This window comes from Meleagris gallopavo, chromosome Z, assembly GCF_000146605.3.
Source record: "Meleagris gallopavo isolate NT-WF06-2002-E0010 breed Aviagen turkey brand Nicholas breeding stock chromosome Z, Turkey_5.1, whole genome shotgun sequence".
Classification (NCBI taxonomy): Eukaryota; Metazoa; Chordata; class Aves; order Galliformes; family Phasianidae; genus Meleagris; species Meleagris gallopavo.
Window position 1 is genome coordinate 43,522,813 of NC_015041.2, and position 12,151 is coordinate 43,534,963.

General features: G+C 35.9%; 1 long non-coding RNA gene across 1 annotated transcript; it reads right to left on the reverse strand.

Annotated features, from left to right (window-relative positions):
- Positions 1-158: 158 nt before the first annotated feature.
- LOC116217543 lies at positions 159-6,530 on the reverse strand. The gene is made up of 3 exons (XR_004162211.1): positions 6,153-6,530; positions 1,167-1,259; positions 159-303 (listed from the first exon to the last, which is right to left on the reverse strand). It is a non-coding gene; the product is annotated as an uncharacterized LOC116217543 (long non-coding RNA).
- Between the last annotated feature and the right edge of the window lie 5,621 nt (positions 6,531-12,151).

Consider the following 12,151-nt stretch of genomic DNA (forward strand, 5'->3'; position numbering starts at 1 on the left):
GGCTGCATGAATTACAGAACTTAAAATAAAGAAGTTAAATCACTTTTAAGTTTGTTCGTATTTTGCAGCTCTTCCAGCAGTATTAATACAATGAGGAAGGAAATAGCAAAATAAAGCTGGATACAACAGTATTGTTATTTTAGAAATATTTTAATGCCTTCTTTTTTTATTTTTTTTCAGTTCTGGATGTTAGTACTTCCAAAAATTTTTCCAGCCAACTAATGGTAATAATAAATCTGCTTTAATAGACACTTCTTTTCTTTGTCCTGAAGAATGACGTTTTCACATCATTTAAGACAATACCTGCCAATACATGCACATTCTTGAGTAAGGATAAGGGGTATGTTTTCTTTGTTATCACTCTTAACTTTACAATTTTTTGAAACTACCATAAGTAATGTTATTTCTTTTTCTGTTGTTTGTTGTTCATGCTATTAATGATTTATTAGAATAGCTTTGTATACCTTTTTTTTTTTTGTTATGATCTACATTTGTCTGCATTCTAATTACTTTCTTATACCTGCTTTATGTTTTCTGCATGAGCCTAGTCTGAAAATAGCTCTATTACTGTATTAAATTGAGAATTTCCTTTTACTAGTTTCCATTCTTGGAATACCATAAATATCCTAGTCCTGTTCTATCCATCTTGATCCCTGAGCAATAAAAAACAGCTTAGTTAGACATTCCTAACCTTATCCAAACAATTTCTTAACAGACTCTCCCACTTTATCACTTACTGTTTTCAATGAGAGCTATAACTTTTTCCTCTCACAATTTAGGCCACAATTTTCAAGCCTGTGAGCTTTATATTAGGCAGAGTCATCCATGTGCCCAGAGCAGTTGTTTAAATATTGAGCGTGGGCCCAAATGTTTAAACACAGGCAGCTGCATTTTAATGTTAAGTTCAGAAATGACACTATAGGGCACTTGTCCTTGTAGGTCATTCAGAAGCTAGTATTAATTAAATGGGCTGTGATTGTATTTCTATAGTCATCGTTATTTTTAGCAGTGGAAATGAATTGGAGTTTTGAAATTTCAGCTGCATTTTTTTTCTTTCCTTTTTTTTTCTTTTTTTTTTTTTTTTAATGTGTGTACTATAATTTTTGTTCAATTAATCTAATTGACTGTATAATGATAGGAAATTATCAAATGTCTGGAAAACATACCTTGGTCTTCTGAATCATTTTCCAGCAGCGTTTCTGATATCTGAATATTATGATTACCTGTGATATGTGTGCACCCCGTTTTTGAAGTGTAAGCTACCAAGAAAAAAATGAGAGAATTAAGGAAACAGAACATGTTCTTTACAAAGAAAGTCAAACTTCTTACAAGTAAAGTAATTTAAGCAACTTTTAAGAGAGAGATCTTAATTATCAGTGTTCACAACTTCTTATTATTTTATTCAGTACAGAGTTGCTTTTTTTTATCCCCATGAGAGTTAACACATTCATTTTCCAAATGATAAAAACAACATTATTTGTACATTTTATGTCACTGCAGCCTTTCCATCTGTCCTGGGTGTCACTGCCTGTATTCGTGCACCATCACATAATGAGGCATGTTTTAGGAACTACAATCCCTCTTTCCTCTTCATTATGCATGTGGCATGGAATGTAATTTACTACATAACAGATGTCATAGCTAAGTACCCAGGCTCATATCATTATTCATTCATTTGAAGACAATCTGTTACAGCAGAAAAGAGCTTTTCAAAAACTGGGCAAAATTTTGTGTTTGTCTGAGCACTCAGATATTGTGCTGTACTGTGTTAAGTTGATAGGCTAAAATGACCAGGTATAGGAAACTTGTGTTGGAGCCTAAGTCCAGACTAGAAAGTTGACTTTTGAGTAAGTGTCTACTTTGGGTTTTTACCATAATTAAATTATATATTTTTTAAATTTTTTCCTCTTTAATATTTTATCTTGATTCCACTTCTCCAGATTCCTATGGAAATAAATTATACAGCTCAAAATTCAGCAGAGCAGTTATTAGAAGAACTTTTTAGGTCTTAAATAACTAATATTTGATGTCTATACATATTTGGTGGAACACTATTATACTGCCCTTCTAAAACTAGAAGAATTTGTGTCAGTATGTTTTACATGAAATTGCCATTAAACTTTGTCTATTATTAGGGCAAAAGGCAGACAGTAATGAGTTATCCAAGAATAAAGAATTATCTGAATCATAGGAGATTTAGTTGAAAATGAGGTAACTTGAATCATTATTAAGGTTAGAAATATTACAGGCACATGAATAGAAAAAAAAAAGTGAAAACTGGAATCAGTTTTATATTTTATTTTTATTCAGATTATTAAGAAGCTCCTTGCAGTAGCTGAAATGAGAGTTTGTCAATTTAATATTCTCCCTGGTTCTTGCAAGGGCCAATGCAAAGCAACAGCAGGAGAGTTTCTCGCTGGGAGCCCTTTGGAATTCTCTCCTGTGAATATAGAAATTGATTTCCCATCTGCATTTGAAGAAGCCTGATGGGAGATGTTTTTCTTATGATTGTTCTGTCAACTGCCCTCTGTAAGCATCTCTAATGATAGGTTGTAGTGCACACCAATACGTAGTTTCAGCAAGAATGAGTCCAAATTCTAAAAAATTTCTCTTATATCAGACGGAGTGCAGACTTTATTAATATGAACAAAGGTTTTCAATATTCTTTTCCAGAAAACAGCTGGAATGCTATTCAGGGTAGAATTGTCACACTGTGTATATGGTATTATCTAGAAAGACCTTTTTTATCAGTATTACTGATCTGCTCAACCTTCCAATTCCTTTGTGAAAGATTGTTATCCTGTTTCATTAGAATACTTTGGATGCTGCATTCGAGACAGATTAGGATGAAACCTTAAGGGCCTGTTTTTTTTCCAGCATTTGTTTTATATTGCTTCAAAACAGATTCCTGATGAGCTCATTCCGTGATTTTGCACTTTATCGGTACTTAGGGTAAAAGATGTCTGGGGAATGTGAAAATAATTAAAATCTGCTGATAACAAAGTAGGAAAAAAAATCATCCCTTCTCACCTTTCCCACTAAAGCTGTAGCAAAGATTTTAAGTACTGATAAAAGAAGGGAATTTCATTTTGTGGGAAATTGCTCTGCCTCTGTTGCTCTTTTCTCTGCATCAGAAGGAAATGTGAAGGAGAGCATCCCAGTGACTCAGGACAGGCACCTTGAGAAGATGCCCATGGAGGCTTCAGCAGCTGGCTGTGGGCAAAGGGACGGCAGGCAGGGAGCTCTGGAGTTGTGTGCTTGGGCATCTCTGCTGTGCTTATAGGCTTGCCCAGTACTGCTGGACACTGTGTTTCGTGTGTGCTTACTCAAAATCTCCGACAACAACAACAAAAAAAATCACTGAAAGTCTCCCTTCCATAGTTTTTGATCAGCTCTGAGTTTTAAACAAGACAAATGAACAAAATATTTTTTGTTGCTGTCTCGGTCTGGTTCTGGAAGCAGAAAGAATTAACTATTTCTCCTGCTACAATTACAATTATTGGAAGAACCCTTTGGATTCATACTGGTGACTTTGGGAAATGGGGTATCTGAAAATTGTCACTTTCTACAGTAGTTCTTTGCTCAGACTGGATGCTGAGAAACTGGTACTCTGCAATCTCCACTTTGTGTTATGGCTCCCTCTTCGATTCAGTTAAAACAAATCAAAATCTGCTTTCTTTGCATACTTCCAAACAGTGCCAAATATTTAATAGTACATATCTACTGTTTAACTACAGAACAATCATGAAATTTTTTTTGTTAACAAAGAGAACACTTTTTTGTTAATTTCTTCGCAGAACTTAGAGAAAAAAAAATAAAATTACTTTCCTCTCCATCTTGAAATTTCCAAGCAAGACAATTCTTGAGATAAGCAAATGTTCTTAGCACTAAGTTGTAGGGTATTTTGAAAATAAGGCATTTTACTATGCTTATCAACTTTTACTATTCAAGTCCTGTTATGTCTCAGTGCCAGTATAGTGTATAGATTACAGTTCCCTAAACTTCGCTAGGGTCAGCATCCCCGATGTTAACAACAACCCTTCTTATCACGCAATTCTTTAAAGAGGTGCATATCACTCATACTGAAAGAATAATACTTCAGTTTTAAATAGTTACGATAAATAGGAAGTGAGGGGCAGAGACGGGCAAATAACAAACATATTTATCTCCCTTGGGCTGTACTCCAATTTATTCTTTGTGTTTCAGGGAAGGAATATAACTACACAAGGAGATATAGGCCCCAGAAGAAAGCCACTAGCAAAAGAAGCTAGGTGGCTGAAATGCACATGAAATTTCTTTTTTTTAGCAAATAGTGTGAACCAAATTTGGAATATTTTCATTACTGTGATTTGTTTGCATGCTCTTGTGAAATAACTTGGCAGTATTTTAATTAGCATAGTTTACAGAAGTGGTTCCTGTACTGGGCTTAGTTTCTTCATAAGGATGAATTTTGCATTTTCTGTAAATTAAAATATGCTCTTTTGTCTGAAAGGAGAGATGTGTGGAAGAAGATAGTTTAGCATAGAAACAAGAGGAAAAAATTATCTGTGTGATCTAAAAGGGATCTTATTGTCACCTTATTTTAGGCTTCATTTCTTTTGCTAATGGAAAGTTATTTTTTTTAGTCTAAATTCTTAGTGGCACATCAAGACCTCTGACTCTAGCTCCAGGGTTTTTACAAGTAACAGTCACAGCTGTGGGGAAGAAAAACAGTGGAGAAGAATTGTATACTGAGATTGTTATTTTTTTAATCTCTTTTTAAAGCACTGTTGCAAAGCTATACTCTGCATTGTGGTTACTAGACAACGGAATTTAGGTAGAATGTAATTTCTCACTTCAGGCACCTACTGTGTGCCTTTGGCAGGAAAAATTAAACATCAGAAACTCAGAACTAGAATATTTAAAAAAATACTTCGGCAGCTTTAGCATGTTATTTGCTACTTTCAGCCACCTATTGCTTCAGGCTATTTCTGTCATGCTGTTGGCATATATTCTACTAACCCAGGGAAACTGCAAAAGGAGCATTTGAGTGTACACCCAGCTGTATAATAAAGTACAGCAGTGATTTTTGATAGGAAATCATTTGAATGTACATGTAGAATCGCTGTGCTTAGAGGAGAATGTGTGGAGAGATAATTGATTGTTATCTATACATACTGATTATTTATTTTCTATTGTTGAACTTACTATTTGGACATACAAGGAATATCTCTGATTTTGGAATCTGTTATCTCTTATTTTTGCAGTGATCGTTGCCATATCATAAACTTTGGAACAATTTCTTATTTTGCTACTCTGCTCAGATGCACAGTCTCTGTGGTATGGTGATTTACAAACTCAAACGTAAAGACAACAAGAGCTGTACATCATAGCAGGACAGAATTACGTTCTGTGGACAGTTCTTCTATATGAAGAAAAGGCTTTCAAAGATGTGATTGCCTGACATTCTCCTTGGTGCTACCCTACACATCTCCAAGAAAGTCACGAGCTTTCCTAACTAGTAAGGGCAGTTTGAAAATGGAAGTGTCATTGTTGTCCTTTGAAAACCATGGGGCTGTGTTGTGGCAGAAGTCTGAGGGTTGGGAAGAGAGGGGAGGCTAGGGAATTATACAGTCATACATCCTGTAGGCAGATAATCCTTGCCCTGTATGGATTTATTAGCCACACCAGAGAGCTGCTCAACCATAAACTCTATTCTACATTTCCCCCTTTTATTTCTAGAGGACCCAGAGAGCTATAGTTTACATGAGATATGGAAATACAGACTTTCTCTGCCCACAGTCTGAAGGCAGGTAGCACATTACAAATACATCCTTACATGCTGATGAAATAAAAGCATGTAAGTTTTAATGTGTGATAGACAAGAATGCAAAGCCCAACAATGTGGAATAATTTGTAATCAAGTAACTAGCACTGTCTAATATTAAAAACAGCCTTGGTGTCATGTCTTAAAATTTGCAATATATCAACCTCAAATTCGTTGGTGAAAAATTGTATATTTTATATTGACTTTAAAAAAAATACTGCATTTTAGGTCATCCTTTTCAGATTGGGTACTTCAAAAACTCTTTTGAAGATAAGCTGGTTAATGCATTTCCTTTGTTGAGTTTATAGCATGTCTGAATTCAGAATTATGGTAATACATTACTTACCACGTTGATTCAAATCTGGAATCATTCTGTTTTCGTTAGTGGGCACTATATCATTTTGTATGCTGAAGAATTGAGTACCATATTATGTGAAAAAATATGGAAATTTTTATCCATTGAGGAAGCTTCTCTTTTTTTGAAAAACAAAGCAAGACTAAAGAAGTAACAAAACCAAGAAGTTAGAGGGCTAGCAATAGCCTGGAATATATGGGAATTACAATGTCTGAATGTTTTTGTTTTCATTTTTAAATGGAATTCATACTACTGCAGGTAAAAATATTATGCTTGGTACAAAATATTCTCAGTAAAGAGAAATATGATTACTCTATAAAATCAGCATCAAATTCGAAGGTTGTTTTTTTTTTCCCCAGGAAAAAATGCAGAGGTGTACCTCTGTAAAATTCTTATATTTGTGAAGAAAATAAAGAAATATTTCTTTTCAAGGTCTTCCTGATTCCTTGGAGAGATGACTTACTCTCACACAAATGAGAGAAAGATTGTATTGTTAGTGCAATAGTATGGTGGCTTTGCAAGTAATGAGAGGTTGTGGCTATACTTTTTAATAACATCATGTTTGTTCTTAATTTATAAGTGCGCGTATTTACATAGAAGTATGAAAACATAAGAATACACATATACAAAAATATTTCATATTTAAATACAACAAAAGTTAAAATACAGAGTGGCATGTAATACAGGGACTTGTGGCCCACAGAGTCATAGACTTCTATCCTATGCTGCCTGCACCATCAAAGATAATGGTGTGAAAATATGTTTGTTCAGTCTCAGAATTGTTGAGCATGATCATTATGATACATTAAAATAATAGAGAATCTTTAGCTGTCAGTATCTCTCTCACTACTGAGACCTTTGTATACCTCTGTGTTTGTGTGTGCACGTGTCTCATAGAATCCCAGAATATCCCATGTCACAATGGACCCACAAGGATCATCACAATTGACTCCTGAAAACACACAGAACTAGTTGGCTCCATACATTACAAGTACACACAAGCTATTCTCTATAATAATAAAGTTTGAACAACGAAAAATGATATTTCTTTGATAACTGATAGAAAGGTACAAATTTATTTAAATATTTGGGACATGTACGAGAAAGAGTCTGTGAAAAAAATAAATGAAAAAGCATCCGCCTATATTTTAGAAAATGTTAAGCTTTAATTCTTTTAAAATCTGGAAGAGGACAAAATGTTTATTTAACTCAGTCTAATTGTAGATGTAAACTTTTTGCTGAAATGTTTCTCAAATAAAGAGCAGGACAGAATGAGCAGAACAAAAATTGAAATCTGTGTATTCACCTGTAATAACTGATGGACAGTGCTTTCTTAGTCTGATATTAAAAGAAAAAGGCATATTTTCCTCTTTTTCTGTTTTCCCTTCCCCCTGGCCCTTCTCTAAACCTGTTTTCTAGCACAGCTGTTGACAATGTGTCTGTTTTGGTGCCTATGAGAAGCATTCTGTTATATGTTGACAATTTTATTCCTTAAAGGAATACAGATAGAAACTTAAGAGTATGAAAATAATAACATATCTCCCCAAAGCATAAAGCCTTAAAGTGTTTTTCTTATTTTAGTTCCATTATGCTCTTACCTAAAATAATAATAATAATAAAAAAGCCTAGGCATATGTTGATACTATATATTCAATTCTGAAAACTGAAAACTGAATTCACCTCTAACCAATGTCTGACCTTCCCACAGTTATATAACTGACAATATCTGCTTGATCTAAGATGTGTTTAGCAGCTGTCACATTCAATTGACAGAATACACATTAAGTGGAGAATCAGCTTGAATTATGGTTTGGGGAATCTGGAAATCTGGAAAGAGGAGGGGGGAGAAATACAAACTATCAAAATAACTCATTTTTTTGCCTTTTAGATAAAAAAATGGAATGTACTTTCACTATCATGGCCTTTTCTTTTGTTGACTTTTTCTCTGCTTTTTTTTTTGGAATTCACTCCATTTATTTTTTCCATTTTAAAAGCAGATAGGGAAAAGGGTAACTAAAACCTGAAAAAAGAAGTGAAGAAACAAAAATGAAATTGCAGAAAATGAAAACAGATTTTGTTGTGTGTTTTCAAATTAAGTAAGGAATCCACTGCAAAAACAGGAAGAGCTTTATGCTGAAAACAAGATTTCATTTTAAACTCTGCAGCAAGCTGTACACTGGCAGAGTACAACAGCCATGTTAGTGGGAGTGCACTGTGATAAAGCAATCTTAGCTGACTACTATCTATCTTTCTTGTGAACTTTTTGAACTGCTCATCCATGTGATTGAATATCAGAGTGCCCCATGCATAGTAGGGTTTGTTAATGACTCCTCTGCTGCACAGTGAGGAAGATTTCTGTTATTGGTAAGTCCCAGATGTGTAATTGGACGCCAGTTAAAAAAACCTTGCTTGCAAAATGATGGATTAGAAAATGTGAAAATACCTCTCTGTATCTGACACTTAGAGATATAATAATAATACTTGAAAAGATTCATTAATATTCTCTGCCATAGAGGCTGAGATGCAAACTCTGAGTAATCCAATGTGAAAATGCGTGCTGTTGTTGTCAGCTTGAATGCTACAGGTAGTCATATCTCTATTTGCAAGTGGATTGAAACAATTTTTAGTAGTACAAATGGGTGTTATGTAAGATTCAACAATATTTTCATATCTGAAGACATCTACCTTAATTGCTTTGTAGTCAAAACTCTCAACTTAGTCTTCTGCAAAGAGCTTCTCTAAGCAGTAGTAGTTACCAGGTTGTCTCTCAACTCTTCATGACCTGCATCTTTAATTAGTTTCAGAACTGAATAGTGGCTGCAGCATTCTAAGGAGGGTAATCCACAGATACCACAGAATATCTATGCTCTGGGCCTGTACTGCTACCAGATGGCTGGGAGGGCATGTGTGTATAAATTTCCTTTCTTGCTGCATATGCCACAGTCAGAGAGACTGATGCTGACTCTCTCATGATATAAGTAACAAAGGACTGCTGGCACCAGTGCCACAGGACCTCTTAGTGTCCTCTATCCCTGCTCTGAAATAGTGCGAGTTTAATACTAGACTATCATGATGCATGTGTGTCTTCATAAATCTTTGCAGAAGAGGAAGGTAGGAAGAAAAATCAATTGCCTACTATTTGTTGGTTTTACAAAATTTCCTTGGAGGAAAATGATTTGTCAAAATTTCTTTTTGTAGTTTGGTTTAAGTGGCATATTCTCAGAGATTCTCAGAGAAATCAATTAAATACATAAATAAAATCAATATGAAGGTCAGTTTGGATGCTTACATTTTTTTCACATCTGGTTTTAGTGAAATGGAATCATGGTGGTTAGACATTGACTGACTGCCACACTCCCACTCTTTCTCCTTCACCTTGGCAGGACAGGGGGAGGAAATAAGATGAAAACCTCGTGGGTCAAGGTAAAGCCAGGAAGATCACTCATCAATTACCACCATGGGAAAAACAGACTTGACCCAGGGAAGGCAAGTTTAATATATTGCCAACTAGAATAGAATTGGGTACTAAAACTTGAAGACAAAAATTAAAACATCTTCCTCCCAACTTCTCCTTCTAGGCTCAAATTAATTCATTTGGTTCTGACTACTCTGCCTCCTTCCCTAGAGCAGTGCTAGGTGGATGAGGAATGTTGTCTTACATAGATATGTTAGTCAGAAAAGAGAAGGAGAGTACCCCCTCTGAGAACTGAGAAGGAAGAAGTGACAGCAGTCTGAGCTACTCAGCAAGCATTTTGCCTCAGTCTTCACTGGCAGTCAGGATTTTCATGTCTCTCAAGTCCCTGAACTTCTAGTTGGGAGTTGAGGGAGTAGAACCCTTACGGCAAAGAGCAGGTTAGAGACCACCTGATGAGACTGGGAATCACCCAGATGTCTGCTGGGAAAGAAGCATGGTGGACTGCAAGCAGCCCAAGAAACTCCTGGAGTCTGCTGAGAATAACTTCTTGGTTCATATATTGGACAGAAAAGCCAGAAATAAGGTATAACTGGATCAGTTGCTCACAAGTGCAGAGGACATCATTAAAGAGCTTGAGAATGGAAGCAGTCTGGGCTGTTGTGACTATTCTCTGATTGAGTTCATGATGCTGAGGAATATGGGCCTGGCAAACAGCAGACTCAGAACCTTGAACTCCCCATTTTCAGCACTGGTGAGTCTGCACTTCAAATGTAGTTTTTAGATTTGGGTCCCTCACTGCAAAAAAGACATTGAGGCATGGGAGCATGTCCAGATAAAGGCAATCAAGCTGCTAAAGGGCCTGGAGCAGGTGTCTTATGAGGAGTGGCTGAAGGAACTGGAATTTTTTTGTGTGGAGAAGAGGCTCGAGAATCCCAGGCACTCTACCTCTGCCTAAAAGGAAGTTTTTATGAGGTAGGTGTCAACCTCTTCTCCCAGGTAACTAGTGATAGGACCAAAATGGCCTTAAGTTGTGCCAGGGGATGTTCAGGTCAGATACAAAGAAACATTTCTTCTCAGAAAGAGTGGTAAGTCTGCCCAGGGAGGTAGTGGAGTCACCATCCCTTGGAAGTGTTAAAGAAATATGTAGATGTGGTACTGGGGAATATAGTTTAGTGGGCACGGTGGTGATGGATTGATGGCTGGACTAAATGATCTCAGGGGCTTCTTCCAACCTTAATGATTTTATGATTGTGAGGTTCTGTGATTCCATGAGCAATGGAATTTCTGCTCTGGAACACTTGCTGTCCTTTTCCTCTGACCTTGGTGTCTGCAGGTCTGTTTTTCACACCTTTTTCCTCTCAGTGCTATCACACACTGCCTGGTAGTACTTTCTTAAATCAACTGTGCTCTGCAGTGGAGCTGTTGGAGCCATCCGAAACTGGTTGTGTCCAACATAGTGCAGGGTAGGCCTCAGCTCTCTAAGGAGCCTGGCACCACTCAGCCAGAACTGGGACACTTACACCTCATTCGTTAGTACAGGTCAGATTTGCATTAAAATGCACTAGCCAAAGAGTCATCCTTGCCATTTACTATGGCTGAATGACTATTGGCTGAATAATTAAAATAGAACAAAACAAAGAAAATCAATTAAATATGTTTACTTATTGATAAAGAAATTTTTTTTTTGGAGGGTAAGCAGATGAAATTTTTATCAAAGAGCACACGTAAATGTCTAGATAAGCATAAATATTATTTGAAACAGAAGATAGAGCTTTGCCAATGTTCTGTGGGATGTGACGCATCTCAGATAAAAATTTCAGCTTAAAAGGACAATGTACATTGCTGCTCTGACAGCACTAGAACAAAAGATTGGCATTCTGTCCTAATTTGAGAAATGAAGATAGACTTTTTGAAGAGTACTTTCTGGGAAATTTGATCAAAAGATTGGAATTTCATGTTAATTTGCAATGCTTAAGTAATGTTAGAGCTAAGTTAAAGAAAGGAAATGGGACTTTAAGCACAGTCAGACAGGAATCAGGAAGCAACTCAAATATGTTGCTTATTAATGCATGCTAACATGTAAGACATGTTCTTTTCGATTAGCAATTTTAGCCAGAAAATGTATTTTATTAGTAACTGCAGAAAGATGTTTACAAGTTAAATCAGCATTTTGCTTTAGCAAATGGTTTTATCTTGCCTTTGTAGAAAAGAACTGGTAACACTTTTTTCAACGACACCCACAAAATGGTATTTCTTGCAAACTGCAGCAATGGTCATATGCTTTTTTTGTATTCCTTCCAGCCATAGTATTATCCCTTTTGGGAACAGCGGCTTTTCCGTAAGAAGATGGAGTAGACTGCATGGCAGATTAGCATTTTACAATCTTTGACTCTTACCCAGCTTCAACTGCTGCCATTGGCAAAACGTCTGTTGAATGAAATGAGACCAGTATCTGATTTTTTTGATTGATTTGTGAACATTATGCCCTTAACAGATTGCTTTTTTTTTTTTTTTTTTAAAGAGTCTGCTAGAATGAGTTAAGGGAAGGAAATTACAGTGAGAATGGTATTGTTTC